The sequence below is a fragment of the Rosa rugosa genome, chromosome 1, assembly GCF_958449725.1.
Source record: "Rosa rugosa chromosome 1, drRosRugo1.1, whole genome shotgun sequence".
Taxonomy (NCBI): domain Eukaryota; kingdom Viridiplantae; phylum Streptophyta; class Magnoliopsida; order Rosales; family Rosaceae; genus Rosa; species Rosa rugosa.
The window spans coordinates 64,167,724-64,184,221 of record NC_084820.1 but is presented as its reverse complement, the minus strand read 5'-3'; the positions used below and the strand labels follow the sequence as shown (position 1 = coordinate 64,184,221).

Genomic DNA, 16,498 nt, shown 5'->3' with positions numbered 1-16,498 from the left:
TGATGATGCAAACTCTAACGACTGATGATGCACTATGCCAAAAACCTTATCAGACGACGACGGGGTTGTGTGATCTGGAATGCCACAGTTGTAGACCAAGCCGTTGTCTGTTGAAAATTCAGACAACGGTGGAACACAGTTGTCTGAGAAACACACAGGCGACGGGTATGTGTTATAAGTGTTGTGTGATAACTCGGCATATGTTAGGCGCAGCTGCGCAGCAGTTGAGGTATCGTCTTCAAACAACACTGCTTGTTTTGAAGCTGTTGTATGTTAAGTTAGTCAAACAACATGCTTTTGAGATTTTGTGTTGTATGATTTAGATTATGATAACTGAGTTTTAGTTTGGACTGTTGTTTGATTGCTCATCAGACAACATGAGTTAGAATTATTCTGTTGTTTCATTACTCCTCACACAACAGTTTGTAGAGTATTAGTGTGGTATGATTGTTACTCGATCATTGTGTGATCAAAATTGAGCAAAATTAATACTCCATTATTACCTAAATAATGGTACTGATCAATATTGGAAAGAAATTTGAATCCAATTCATCAATTGAAGTACTCCAATTCATCAATTAAAGTACTCCAATTCATACATTAAAGAATTAAATGTACTATAAAGGACGTATTTCCCAATCATCCATACATTAAAACACAAAAAATCATTCTAATAGCTCCTAGATACATGTATTGACGACAAACTTAGCCCACTCATTCCACATCTGAAAAATATCAAATCATCTGGTGCTCTTAACTACTATCCCGAGCAGAGACACTTCATCATCTTTCGAAAGCTCCTTGAGCTTCTACCCCTGCTCCCCTTCTCACTTCTCCAAGCAATACCATATGAAGTACCAAACCTATAATTCAAACAAAAACAACAATATTCAATTACGCAACTCTATTACCTAAAATAAAATGTTACATTCTATGTTCTTTCAAAGTGATCAAGTAAAAGTAGAGCTAATACTATGCACAACACTGGATGTCTCTAGAAAAATCTAGCAAGTACAGAAATAGCATTGAATTGAAGCACACCAGCAGCTTTGACAAAGTAATATTCTTTTCATGTTAAACCTAGCAAGTACAGAGAAATAGCTTTAAATTGAATTGTCATCCAATTGAAAGGCCTTTTGTTTCCTTGAAACTGCTGTAATTCTCTGTTTATGTAGAAACCAATTGATTTTAGAAAGCAGTAACAAATTTCTTGCAAGTACTTAATTGAGTGAAAATGCATCTTCTTGTATGAAGAGTTTACAATGCAAAACACATAAGCAGGGCAGAGTCATTTTTTATTTGTTTCTAGATTTCTATGCAACTATGTACAAATGCTAATAAATCAAAAGAAAAAAATATCGCGACTACCTCAAAAGAAAAAAAATATAATGCATCCTCCTACCTTTCGCCCATAATCACAAGCTTCTTTGCTATTCACAAGTACCTTTGCTGCCCATCTATTTGACAAAAAAAAGTCAGAGCATCTCTTAAATAAAGTACCCCATTCTATCATACATTTATAACCAAGCTTTCTGCAACCACCTATATCATTCTAACAAGAGTAAAACAAGGAACGACATGTGACTAGCCACATTTTAAATACATGTATCCTACTTAAGGGGCAAGCTTAGGATTTGAGTTCTATATTACTTTTTGTTTATGCAGCACATGGTCTTATAAACCAGATGTAATGAGAAAGCATTAAAGACATATAATTAAAGAAAATGAGAAAGCATGCACTACCTCATGAGTATACTATTCATATAAACCAGAACTTCAAAGAAATAGCACTATTTTAAAGAAAGATGACAAGTATTAAAGAATATTATTAATTTAACATAAGCCACAATTTAGTTACTCTTCAGGAAGGATACCTTTTAAAGCACAATCGTTATCCGATCCATATAGTTTGCTGTATCATATTTAGTTCTCTTGTTCCGTTGAACTTCACTTCCATACCTGACAGAGGATAAAGTCCCCCAGACCCCTTATCGATCTATAAAGCATTTCAAAGTGACAGTAGGATTGATATGTATGAGTGCTATACTAGGGATGATTGTAACTTCCATATTTGCATCTCCATGGCAATTGAAGGTTATGTGTGTTCTCATTAATTTGATTCCATGGGACTGCAAATAACATGCAATCATCATCATTGTTAGTATGAATAAAAATTGAAATTGGATAAAGTTGGGACTACGACATGCCTATCACTGGAATATAAAACTCTACAAAAGTAAAACCAGAGCAAACAAATTGACAAAAGCTTTACTTGTGTACGATTCCATGACCATGGCCGAAGGAACCACCTTTGCATAGTTGGTACATCAGACCCTGCATTATCACAAATCACCATTTATGTTTATAAATACTTCAAGGTATTAGCAAGCATTGACTTGTTTAACATATCAAACATGCTCAGTTTAACATATCTGGAAATAAAAGGAGCATTTCTTCATACCTAGTTTAGCATGAACATTTTCGAGAGCTAGCTTAATTATGTTAAAGTGGCAAGCCGTATTGCCTTCTATTCAGCATGTCAAACCTCTTTCTTTGCAAATCAGAGGAACAACAATGAAGCTACATGGCACATATTTGATCCCTCTATGCTAATCTCAACAAGAACAAATATGAAGCCGCCGTCAACATAAAATCGAGTCAAATTAATCCAATATTTACTATATTTTTCAGTGACACCATGATCAAAACACACGTCTCATTTCAATTTTTAGAGTAAGCATGAAAAGGAATAGATCAAAAAATTGCGTATCTCAAATCTTTATTCCTCCCCATATGCAACTAATCAAAGTAAGTTTCTTTCAGTCAAACAGTTTTTGATAATTCGTTTTCATGAATTCCAAACAACCCAATAGAAAGGTAAATACATCGAATAAAAGAACCAGAACATATTCAACAAGTAAGACCCATTTCAGGCTTGAATTAGAGAAAATAGCTAGTGAATATTAATCGCATGAATCAAGGAATTATATGTAAAAACCAAAATATGCAAAGGGAATTCAAATTTAAGAGTGAGAATGAGAGCTTACAGAGGAGGCCTAAAACAAGTAGCTGAGGCCAGAAGGCAATCCACAAACTCTTACTGGACTCCATCACATTCATAAGCAAACAATCAATATAAGGAAACCAACTACAATTAATTGAAGAACCAGAAAGAGAAAACGAAGCTTACCCCGTTGGTGAAAGTGTGGCGGTGCCTCTAGGGCTTCTTGATACCATTCATGTGGCCTTGGGGGACTGGTTGTCATTCTTAGATGAAGCTTCAAAGCCTCCTCGTAAGCCTTCTTGGCCTCCTCTATCATATTCTTCTCTCATAGAACTCTCCTAACGAGCGAAACGCCTTGGTGTCTGTTAGGGTTCATGGACATCCTAATCTCCGTCCGCTTGAAGAATGCGATGTCGATGGCGTCGAGCACGGAGGTCTTGAAGCCCCTGGGAGTTGAGAGCTAAGGCTTTGAGGATGTGAGCAGCGGCCTCTTTCGGATGGAGTGCCATGGCCTTCTCGGCTTCGTCGAGAGCTTGCTTGGAGAGAGAGAGAGGTGGTGGAGGACTTGGAGGCGACGGATCTGGCCAGAGGATCTGGATGATGATCTTCTTCTGCTGCTGTTCTTAGTAACCTCGTTGTTGTTGTTGTTGTTGTTGTTGGGTCCTTTTCTTCCTCCTTCTCTTCTTCGATTCATGTACCGGAGAAACCCCCAACTTTTCCTCCTCCATCCTTCAAATCCCCAAATTGAAAACCCTAATTGAGTAGATCAAACCCTAGGATTTATCGAGTGTTTTCAGAAGATGATGTTTTGAGAAGAAGATGGGTTTCGAGAAGAAGATGGGTACGATTCAATGTGCTTTGAGAAGATGGGTTCTGCTTTGAGAAGAAAGAGATGAGTTTTGCTGTTTTTTTTTTTCTCGAAGACTAGCTAAGTATTGAAAACGGCTAAGTGGGAGACAATCTGCATTAAGTTTGCTCCTGCTTCGAATGTGTTATAGAAAGAACATGATGGCTTCGAACTTGGTTTTGCCATAGAATATTTTTTTTGGTCTGAAGGAATTCTTTCATAAAACGCCCGCAGGCAGAGACAAGGCCTGGGCCCTAGAGTCAACCAGGAGTCTCAGTCTGTTAATTGCTCCAAACCACAAAATATGGATAATTTCATCGCTGTGCTTTGTGAACTGGCCTTGAAATCGCGGTCCTCATATAATTTTTTATGTGCGTTTACATAATTGCATTGCTCATACAGACTATTTCCTAGAAGATGAAGAGGAAGAAGACGAGCATTGCTGCAAGAGCAACAAGATAATACAACTTGGACCAACAAAAAGAAAGGAGTAGAAGTTGCGGGGATGAAGGCTAGGATGGGATGTGACTTTTGGTCCATGCGGCCTTGCCTACTTGTCTATCGTCGAATTCGGCTCGTGTATGTGGTCCAAGACGAGGAGAAACAAACTCGCTCCTAAGAGTATGCTCCTCTCTACTCTGCTCCTTTACTTGCTGTAAAAGACAGAAAGACAAAGAATTGAATTTCAGAAATTTCTGCTGTATGTGGAATTGTGGATTGGCCTTGATATTGTTAGTTCTCATTTAGTCTTGATTTGCATTTGCATAATCGCATTTGATATTGATTTAGGGTGGGGTGTTGCAAGTTTTGATTTTTTTAAGAAGTACATAACAATCTTAACTTCAATATTTACAGACAAAAATAACCATGTTGTGCTCATTGGCATTACTGTCTTCAATTATCAGTTGCTTATTGTGTTTATAACTGCCTACAATAAGCAAAAACTGTGAATTGAAGATCACGGTAATGTCGAATCTGTTCATTCTCTCAAAAGTGAAAGGTTTGTTGGTTTTTCAAGATTTTAAGGCACATGAAATTTAGATTGGAAAATACGCATGAGAAGGAGGTATCAGTATCATCAACTTACCCCACATGCATGTAAAAAATATGAAGGAAGATGAAGAATCTGGTTGCAAGTAATTTACAACAAGCAAACAAGAGGCAAACAAATAAAAGTAAAGCAGTGGTCACAAAGGAAAGATTAATGATGCGATCAAAAACAAAGGAACGATTACTAAAAACAGAACAAGGAGGAGAAAAGATGAAAGAAACAAAACTCGAAGACCTTGACTTGATATTGGGATGCATACTTTTCAATCATTCAGCTCAGTGGACAAAGCATCACTATTTAGACTGCTATGGAATGTCATCTTTCTGTTATGGCTGGAATATTGATTTGTTTACATGCAAGCTGCAGAGCACAACAGGTCTGTTTATTCTTCAATCTCTGTTCTTGCTGTATAATCGTTGAAGTTAATTATTTATTCTTTTGGTCTGAGTTGCAATTTATTGAGTTATATATGTGCTATTAAACTAGGGAAATGGATTATGGGACCAAATTAGCAGTCTAAAAAGGAGTTCTATTTGCAACTTTGCAAGGAGATAATGTACTTGTTGCTGCTAAGGGACAAGATCATCAGACCATTTTGTTAGCGGTAGACTCCATCGAGACTAGAAGATAGGTTACTTTCCTAAATGAAGTTTATCCGAAGAACAAAGATAACAAAAGCAAATGGCATGCTATCTTCCATCTTCTTATCATATGTACTCTTGTTGTGCTTTTCTCACCCCTTCTGCTCTGCTAGAGATACAATAACCGAAGATGATCCAATTATAGATGATGGATCAGAAGGTCTTGTTTCAGCTGGAGGAAAATTTGAACTGGGATTCTTTTCCCTAAATGGAACAGGAAGCTCAGGCAGTTATAGAAGATATGTTGGCATATGGTATCACAACATGACTCCAACAGTTATATGGGTTGCCAACAGAGACAAGCCACTACTTGCCAATCACACTGGAGTTCTTGCAATTAATCAGGGTACCCTTAAAGTGTTGGACACAACTTCTGGAATGCCCTTATGGTCGGTAGAGATCGATAAAATACGTTCTTTCAATCGGACAGCGAAACTCAAGTATGATGGGAACTTGGTGTTAAGTGATACTGGTGAGTTGACAGCGGATCCTTTGTGGCAGAGCTTTCAAAACCCAACTGATACATTCATTCCTGGGATGCTAATGGATAGTAACTTGGAGTTGACTTCATGGAGCAACGAAGATGACCCAAGAACTGGGAACTTCACCTTCAAACTAGATCAACAAAGTCAGTATATTATCTTAAAAAATTTAATGCCTTACTGGAAAACGGGAGGACCAGGTGAGTTTTTCAGGTCAGTTGAAATGCCTCGGGTAGTAACTTACTTATTATCAAATTTCAGCAACAGCACTGTTACAAGTATAGGGATTGGTAAGTTCAACAAGAGCACTGTTACTAGTCCTCCCCAATTTGATTACACTCATGCACGATTGGTGATATCCCATAGTGGAGAGCTGAAGATTTCAACATGGATTGAAGACTTGCAGTGGGTTCCGGTTTGGTCAGAGCCAAAAGATCAATGCAGTGTGTATAATGCTTGTGGGAACTTTGGCAGCTGTAATACTAATAATAACCCGGTGGTGTGCAAGTGTTTGCCAGGTTTTAAGCCCCAGTCTCTAGATAAATGGACTTCTGGAGACTTCTCAGACGGATGCACAAGAGACTCGTCAATATGTGGGCGTGATGACACCTTTTTGAGTTTGAAGATGATGAAAGTGGGAAACCCAGACACAGAGATTGTTGTTCACAATGAAACAGAATGCAAGAACACGTGCCTCAACAGCTGCCAGTGCCAGGCATACTCATATGCCGCACCTGAAAGCATAGCTCAAAGGGGTCTTCGTAAAACTTCCTTGTGCAGGGTATGGCTTAAGGACTTAAATAATCTTGTAGAAGAGTATGACAATAGTCATGACATTGCTGCTCGAGTTGCCTTGTCTGATATAGGTAAATGCACTTTTCCATATTAACTGTGTATTTAAGTCTTCTTAAACATGAACACAAAAGCATGAGATCAATACAGTGAACGTAAATCCAGCAATGCTAATTTCTTTATTTCTAAAAATGAACACAAAAGCATGATGCTAGACGAGTAAACATAAATGGTGTATGCTAATTTCTTAGTTTGTCATGAGTCATGACAGTTGGATATTACACCTTGTGCAGAATCAACTATAAGAGACTGCAGCCCTTGTGGCACAACTACAATTCCTTATCCTCTGAGCACTAGATCAGATTGTGGCGACCCCATGTACTTAAGTTTCGCGTGCAATGCCGCCATTAATGAATTTAGCTTCCTGGGACCAGATGACACCTCCTTTAGGGTTATAAATATCAGCCGAAGTACACAACGATTCATTATCAAACCCAAAAATATGAATTATTGTGATTCTAGAAACAGAGTGCTGAACATTTCCTTCCCGTTTAAGGTAATCAGTTGGTGTAGCTCTGACCTGATGAGGAATTTTATTTCCGGCATAAATTCATCCAGCGATCCTTCTGTAATAGAGATGGGTTGGGAGCCACCACCGGAAGCAAGCTGCACTACCTTAGAAGACTGCAGGGATTGGCCATATTCAACTTGCAATCCAGTAATAGGGGGAAAGAAAAAATGCCTTTGCAATACAAATTTTCAATGGAGCGGCATTGACTTAAATTGTACTCAAGGTGAAAATGCTGTGCCTCTTGTAAATTAATATTTCTATTTTGAGTCCACTGCTGCTGAAGACAGTGGTACTGCTAAAGATGATTATTTTGATTGAGATTTTGTCTAACCATAAATGAAAAATAACTGAAACCATGTAGAATTTCCCTGAAGCCTTTTATTATATCAGCCTTATTATCACTGGATTATGCTGCTTCAGAATGTTCAGTGATTATAAAAATTCACTTGTGATTTTTCTCCTTGGTTTCTTGCTGAAGGAAATCTACAAGAGCTATCAAATAAGAGTTCAAGGAAAAAACTGTTATTGTCTCTGGTTGTCATGGCAGTCATAAGTGGGATTTTTCTGGCATGCATCATTGGTTTTTGTATATGGAGAAGAAAGATTACTAAGAGACGAGGTAATTATTTTTTAATCTCAGAGGTAACATTAAGTTTCTACTTTTAGATGCATTGTTTTTATTTTCATGCACTCTATGCATGAAACTGTGGCAAAGTTTGTTCTGTTAAATGTCAGAAAGAGAAAATGAGTAGAAAATTGTTCAATTCCATGTGTTAGATCAAGTAAGTCGTCCGCAGCTCGATAGTGAAAGACGAGTCAAAGAGCTCATAGACACGAGTGACTTCAATGAAGAAGATGACAAAGGCATAGATGTACCTTTTTTTGATTTGCAAAGCATACTAGACGCTACAGATAATTTCTCAATTGGAAACAAGCTTGGACAGGGGGGGTATGGGCCTGTTTACAAGGTAAATTAGAAGAACTTGTTTGTCATTTCTTCACAATGGAGCTACTCCAATACTTATTTGTTGTCTAGGGCTAGTTGCAAGTTTTCATGTTGTAATTAATTATACTTGTTTTCAGGGGATCTTCCCTGGAGGCCAAGAAATTGCTGTAAAGAGGCTATCAAGAGCTTCAGGACAAGGGTTACAGGAGTTTAAGAATGAGGTGGTGCTAATCGCCAAACTTCAACATCGTAATCTTGTAAGACTCAGAGGATATTGCATGAAAGGAGAAGAAAAGATTTTACTCTATGAGTACATGCCTAACAAAAGCTTGGATTCCTTTATATTTGGTTCGCTTCTAATCCTTGGTTTTACTTTTTTTACCGCATAATATAATGTTTCTTGATTGACTGAACTACCGTAACTACTAAATTTGTTCTCGAAATGGATAATGCCAACTTTGCAAGATCATACACAAAGCATGTTTCTCAATTGGGAGATGCGGTTTAACATCATTTTGGGAATTGCTCGAGGACTTCTTTATCTTCATCAAGATTCCAGGTTGAGGATCATTCATAGAGATTTGAAAACCAGCAACGTTCTTTTGGATGAGGAGATGAACCCCAAAATATCCGACTTCGGCTTGGCCAGGATTGTTGGAGGCAAAGAAACCGAGGCAAACACAAATACAGTAGTAGGAACCTAGTAAGTACACACTTCAAGGTGTATAGTTTATACATTGAATTATGATATCCTTATTTAAAGTTCTTCTGTGCCCTTATGTCTTTGATTGTATAACGATTTGTGATGTAGTGGTTACATGTCGCCGGAATATGCATTGGATGGAAATTTCTCTGTCAAATCAGATGTCTTTAGTTTCGGTGTGGTTCTTCTAGAGATAATCAGCGGAAAAAAGAACGCAGGATTTGATCAGTCCAAACAAACTTTCAGTCTCCTTAGTTATGTAAGTGCAGTTTAATCTTTTTTTTCCTGTTTTAGCCATTGGCTAGGTAAAGTGTCTTGCATATTTAGTATCCACTCTTGTCCCATTTATACTCATGCCACATCTGATTTTCAACATTTTCTCAGACATGGGGACTCTGGACAGAAAACAAGGTGTTGGATTTAATGGAAAACAATTTGGAAGAAAGTTGCAACAGAAGTGAATTTATAAAGTGTGTAAATGTTGGGCTCTTATGCGTACAAGAAGATCCGGTTGATCGCCCTACAATGTCAAATGTTGTTACCTTGCTTGACAGTGAAACTGCAATCCCACCAACTCCTAAACAACCAGCGTTTTTCACACGGAGAGGCAACTCTAGCACAACTTCCTCTTCTACTAAACCAGAAACATATTCTGAAATAACTACTCTGGAAGGTAGATAACTGCTATGAAATAACTACTCTAGCACAGCATTATGAGCTAATGTTTTGGTGCTGCTATGTAGATTGTAGAGTACTATATGAGAAGTAAGCAATGTTCTATTTCTCTATGTGTATCGAACTGAGAGTTATATAGGCCAGTACCATTTGGTCTAGTGGCATAGTCTCCCATTCGTAAGTGGGAGGTTGTGAGTTCGACTTACGAAAGACTAGTTGTGGCATTTGAATTGTTTATTTGATAAAAAAAAGATTGAGAGTTATATAGGATTTGGGTGTATTGGCATTTTGGGCAGCGAGAGTTGTTCATAAACTCTAGTTGTAAGTTTCTCCAAATTGATCATAGCGAAATTTATTGCCAGCTCCGAAAGTGAATGTAACTCAATCACACCGATTGAGTGAATCACTTTCAATATCTTGTTTTTTATGCTTTTGTTCAACATGAGTATGGTAATAGTGGTGTTCTTTGAAAGCTCAAGACGATTATTCAATATTCATGACATCCAATAATTATTTAGTTCTTCCTCATGTTATAAGCAAAACAAACTTTATTGTAGATACTTTGACTAATTTCAGCCACTCAATTAGGGGCGAAAAAGTTTAGGATAATTGTCTTCCTCTTAGTGTGTTAATGGCCTTCAACTGTGACTCATTTGAGTTGGTGGGTTGTAGAATATGATACATGGAGTCATGGACCGGTCCAACAACAATACAAGCTAGCTGACACATTAAAACCCGCTTTTTATCTTTTTTTTTTTTTTTTGATGCGGAAACACCCCCAAGAATGGTAAAACCCTCTTTTTATCTTTTTTTTTTTTTTTTGATACGGAAACACCCCACACCTCTTGTATCGTAGATATTGGTTTAGATAGATTGCGTCCTTAAGTAGTTAAGTCTAATGAGGGATCCAGGAAGGTTACTTGTTCTCCATTTAGGCTTATAGACTCCCACAATGGGCCAGCCAGTATTGCACATCACAGACACTATTATTGTATTGGGCTTAATAATCTTTTAAGGCCTGTATTCGGCTCGAGTAATCGAGCTATTGAGCCTATGAATTATATGAAAAAACTTGATCACATTCTCATTTCCTTCGGTACTTCCTTATTGCTTGAATCAATACTGACATAGTGAGGAGATGTTAACCTGTGCCCATACATTTGCTACCGTCTTGTTGGGTAGTGTCATATTGCAACCCAGTAATATGAAAAAAATGAAGCAGAAAAACGTCACCAGTAAGCCTATAACTCCATCTCGCCGCAACACTCTCAGTTTTGGAATAGTAAGTTCCTACTCGACCACCCTGTTATCAGTGTTAGTTGTTACAAACCACAAAAATCCAAAATTTCATTGCTGTGGTCTGTGAATTGGCCTTCAAATGGTAGTTTGTTCTCATCTAGCTTTTGATTAGCGTTTGCATAGTTGCATTGCAGGAGTGGAGCATTTAGCCTATGTAAACACCCTAGAAGATGTAGAGGAAGAAGACAAGCAATGCTGCAAGAGCAAGAAGGTGAACTCTTCATTGATGGTCCCATAACTCGTGTCCATTTAAGCTTGAAGAGTCTAATGAAAACAATGCACCAGTATCACTAATTTAGGTCTTCTTTTTTTTTTGGTCATGATCACTAATTTAGGTCTGTGACAACTGGATTATAGAATTAAAATGAACAAATTTCTGACAAGCAATTTACAATAACAAAATTTGTGACGCGCAATACTTTTCTGGTCCTCATATCCGTGGACCCGGCCCAATGAAAGAAACAAACAAACATCAACTTGGAGATAATGACCTAGAGATATCGGGCCATGCCAGCTTCTTCTCAATCAAGTCGATCTAACATTCTAACATCAACACAATTGGTCTTAGTGCTCTTGGTAGTTTGCTTGGGTCCTGATGCGCAAGGAGCAATCTCAATCCCATGTCCGCAAGCTGTAGATGGCTACATAATCTCAGGATTTTGTTCACTATAGTTAGTTAAGCTAGCTGCACATGCATCCACATGTTCATCTAGGTAGATGGTTTATTTTGTTGCTTAGTGGCAAATTATCGCTCTCTTTTAAAAGAGAACAATGGCATTTTGGTGTTAGCAGGGAAACAAATGAAGGCTGCTTAGCTCCCTCAGTTCATTCTCTTTAGCATAAGAAGAATTATTAAAGATAGCAAGAACAAATTACTTCTTAAAAAGCGTTGCAAATAATATGGTATCTTACATATTCTTCTTTTATCAAGACAGTAGTGAAGATAATGGATTCAGGGAACCTGGTGTTAAGGGATACTGGTGAGTGGTGAGTTGACAGCGAATCCCTTGTGGCAGAGCTTTCAAAACCCAACTGATACATTCATTCCTGGGATGCTAATGGATATTAACTTGGAGTTGACTTCATGGAGCGACGAAGATGACCCAAGAACTGGGAACTTCACCTTCAAACTAGATCAAGGAGGGAACCTGTTTACCATCTTAAATAAATCGGCTCCTTACTGGATAAGTGGAGAGCCAGGTAAATATTTAAGCTCAGACGAGATGCATCCTGAGGTAGCTTAATTACTTGTTATTAAATTTCAGCAAGACTTCTTCTCTTTATACAACTTGGCTGCAATTTGATTACAATCATACAAGATTGGTGATAAATTCTGCTGGAGTGCTCAATGGTCTGACCTGGAATGACACCATTAAGCAGTGGGTTGTGTTTTTCTCTGAGCCAAAAGATCCATGCAATGTGCTTAATGCTTGTGGAAACTTTGGCAGCTGCAACATCGATAATACCCCTTTGGTGTGCAAATGTTTGCCAGGTTTCAACCCCCAGTTTATAGACAACTGGAAATATGGAGATTTTTCAGGTGGATGCACAAGACAGTCGTCTATATGTGGCAACAATGACACCTTCTTAAGCATGAAGGTGAACAAAGCAGGAAGCACAGTCACAGACCTATGTTACCAATGATACAGAATGCAAGAATCTGTGCCTTGGTAGTTGCGAGTGCCAGGCTTACTCATCTGCTTCACCTGTAAATGTTACTGCTCGAAGGGATAATCTCACGAATGTCATTTGTTATATATGGTCCACGGAACTAAATAATGTTGTAGAAGAGTCTGGTAACTATAGCCAGAACCTCAATGCTCGAGTATCCTTGTCTGATTTAGGTATTGCACTTCACTTTATTATCTGCCCCTAAAACCTTTCTAAACATGCACAGAAAAGCATGATGCTAAAAGAGTGAACATAAATGGGGTATGCTAATTTCTAAGTTTGTCATGACAGCTAATTATTACACCTTGTGCAGAATCAACTGTAAGAGACTGCGAGCCTTGTGGCACATGTTCACTCTTTTAGCACTGGATCAGATTGTGGTTCCTTATCCCCTGAGCACTGGATCAGATTGTGGTGACCCCATGTACTTAAGTTTTTGGTGCAACACCTCCAGTAGTGAATTTATCTTCCTGGGACCAGATGAAACCTCCTTTAGAGTTATAAATATCAGCCGAAGTACACAACGGTTCCTTATCAAATCCAGAAATATGGATTATTGTGATTCTAGAAACAGAGTGCTGAATATTTCCCTCCCGTTTAAGGTAATCAGTTGGTGCAGTTCTGACCTGATGAAGAATATTAATTCCAGCATAAATTCATCCAGCGGTCCTTCTGTAAAGGAGATTGGTTGGGAGCCACCCTCGGAACCAACCTGCACTACATTAAAAGACTGCAGGGATTGGCCAAATTCAACTTGCAATCCAGTAAGAGGTGGAAAGAAAAAATGCCTCTGCAATACAAATTTTCAATGGAACAGCTCTAACTTAAATTGTACTGAAGGTGAGAATGCTGTGCCTCTTGTAAATTAGTATTTCTTATTATTCTATATATATTGAGTCCAGTGCTGCTGAAGATAATGGCACTGCTAAGGATGATTATTTTGATTGAGATTTTGTCTAACCAGAAATGAGAAATAGCTGAAACCAAGTAGAATTTGACTGAAGCCTTTTATTATGTCAGCCTTATTATCACTGGATTAACTGCTTCAGAAAGTACAGTGATTATGCAAATTCACTTGATTGTTCTTCGTGGTTTCTTGCAGAAGGAAACCTACAAGAGCTATCAAGTAAGAGTTCAAGGAAAAAATTGTTATCGTCTCTGGTTGTTGTGGCAGTCATAAGTGGGATTTTTCTGGGATGCAGCATTGGAGTTTGTATATGGAGAAGAAAGATGACAAAGAGACGAGGTAATCTTTTGTTTTTTTTCTTCTCTTCAGAGTTAACATTAAGTTTCTAGTGTAGATGCTTTGTTTTTATTTTCACACTCTATGCACGAAACTATGCAAAGTTTGTTCTGTCGAATGTCAGAATGTCAAAATGAGTAGAAAATTGTTCAATTCCATGTGTTAGATCAAGTGAGTCGTTCACAGCTTGATGGTAACAGACAAGTCAAAGAGCTCTCAGACACGAGTGACTTCAAGGAAGTAGATGATAAAGGCATAAATGTACCTTTTTTTGATTTGCAAAGCATACTAGACGCTACAGATAATTTTTCAATTGCAAACAAGCTTGGACAAGGGGGGTATGGCCTTGTTTACAAGGTAATTTTTACTCGTTTGTCATTTCTTCACAATTGAGCTACTGCAATACTTATCGCTTGTCCCAGGGCTAGCTGTAAGTTTTCATGTTTTAACAAATTATACTTGTGTTCAGGGGATCTTTCCTGGAGGTCAAGAAATTGCTGTAAAGAGGCTGTCAAGAGTTTCAGGACAAGTCTTACAGGAATTTAAGAATGAGGTGGTGCCAATCGCCAAACTTCAACATCGTAATCTTGTTAGACTCAGAGGATATTGCATGAAGGAGAAGAAAAGATTTTACTTTATGAGTACATGCGCAACAAAAGCTTAGATTCCTTTATATTTGGTTAGCTTCTACTCCTCAGTTTTACCTTCTTTCTTTTTTATCCTGCATGAAATAGTGTTTCTTGATTGACTGTACTATCATAACTGCTAAATTTTTCCCGAAATGGAAATTGCCAACTTTGCAAGATCATACACAAAGCGTGTTTCTCAATTGGGAGATGCGGTTTAACATCATTTTAGGAATTGCTCGAGGACTTCTTTATCTTCATCAAGATTCCAGGTTGAGGATCATTCATAGAGATTTGAAAAAAAGCAACTTTCTTTTGGATGAGGAGATGAACCCCAAAATATCTGACTTTGGCTTGGCCAGGACTGTTGGAGGCAAAGAAACAGAGGCAAACACAAATACAGTACCAGGAACCTAGTAAGTACATACTTCGATGTGAATGGTTCGTACATTGTTTTGCTTATCCTTTTTAACGAAAGTACTTCTGCGCCCACATGTCTTTGATTGTACAACAATTTGTCATACAGTAGCTACATGTCTCCAGAATATGCATTAGAGGGAACCTTCTCTGTCAAATCAGATGTCTATAGTTTTGGTGTGGTTCTTCTTGAGATAATAAGTGGAATAAAGAATGCAGGATTTTATCAGTCAAAACAAACTTTCAGCCTACTTGGTTATGTAAGTTGCAGTTTAACCCATTTTCTGTTCTGGCCATGCTAGGTAAAATATCTCGAATGTTTCATATCCACTCTCGTCTCATTTTATATTCATGCCACACTTCCAACATTTTCTCAGGCATGGGAACTCTGGATAGAAGACAACGTATTGGATTTAATGGACAAGAATTTGGAAGGAAGTTGTAACAGAAGTGAATTTATAAAGTGTGTAAATGTTGGGCTCTTATGCGTACAAGAAGATCCGGTTGATCGCCCTACAATGTCAAATGTTATTACCCTGCTTGACAGTGAAACTGCAATCCCTGCAACTCCTATACAAGCAGCCTTTTTCATGAGGAGAGGCAACTCTAACACAGCTGCTTCTTCTTCTAAGCCAGAAACAAACTCTGAAATAACTACACTGGAAGGTAGATAAGTAATCCATCACTTATGCTCTCTCTCTCTCTCTCTCTCTCTCCCCCTTTAACTGTAACTATTTCTTGCGTAAACCCAGAAAGATCTGTGGACTAATTTCAAACAAGTGAAATGTAACTTCTTCTCTGTTGATAATTAATTTGTTCAGCCTTTGCTGATTCTTCTATGCAATAATTGTAAAAGCCTCTCTGCGCTAAATCTGTTCAATAATTGTGAAATCGTTTTTGGTCTACTCGTTTTTCTATATAGTTTCTTGGTTTATAAGTAATAACTATTTGACCATTTTTGTGTATTTTTTACTTTCTTCAACTCATTGATCGAGTCATTTCAAAACAAACAAATCTTGAAACCAAGAAAGCTGACAAGAATTTGGAAGGTAGATAACTACTCTAGCACAGCTTCTTTGAGCAGTGTTGGTGCTGTTATGTAATAGTATATGAAAAGTAATGTTCTATTTCTCTATTTGAATCAAATTGAGAGTGATATAGGATTGGGATTTTGGGTAGTGAGAGTTGATCATAAATTCTAGCCATAAGTTTTTCCAAATTGATCATAGCAGAATATTTTGCCGGCTTCAAAAGTAGACGTAGCTCAATCACACTGATTGAGTGAAAAACTATCGATATCTTATTTGTTACGCTTTCCCACAACATGCATATGGTAATAATGGTGTTCCTTGGAAGCTTAAGACGATTATTTAATATTCATGACATCCGATAATTATTCAAGTCCTTCACCATGTTTTAAGCGAAACAAACTTTGCTGTGGATGCTTTTGCTAATTTCGGTGACTCAATTAGGGACGAGAAAGTTTGGAACAATTGTCTTTTTCTTAGTTTGTTGATGGCCTTCAACTTT

The 16,498-nt window shown here is 37.8% G+C and overlaps 1 long non-coding RNA gene and 1 pseudogene across 1 annotated transcript; one reads left to right on the top strand and one right to left on the bottom strand.

Moving 5' to 3' along the window:
• Positions 1–537: 537 nt before the first annotated feature.
• Positions 538–2,266, bottom strand: LOC133726097 (uncharacterized). The gene is made up of 3 exons (XR_009854650.1): positions 1,875–2,266; positions 1,403–1,457; positions 538–863 (listed from the first exon to the last, which is right to left on the bottom strand). It is a non-coding gene; the product is annotated as an uncharacterized LOC133726097 (long non-coding RNA).
• A 929-nt stretch (positions 2,267–3,195) lies between these two features.
• On the top strand, positions 3,196–15,873 carry LOC133732884 (uncharacterized; annotated as a pseudogene).
• The last annotated feature ends 625 nt before the right edge of the window (positions 15,874–16,498 follow it).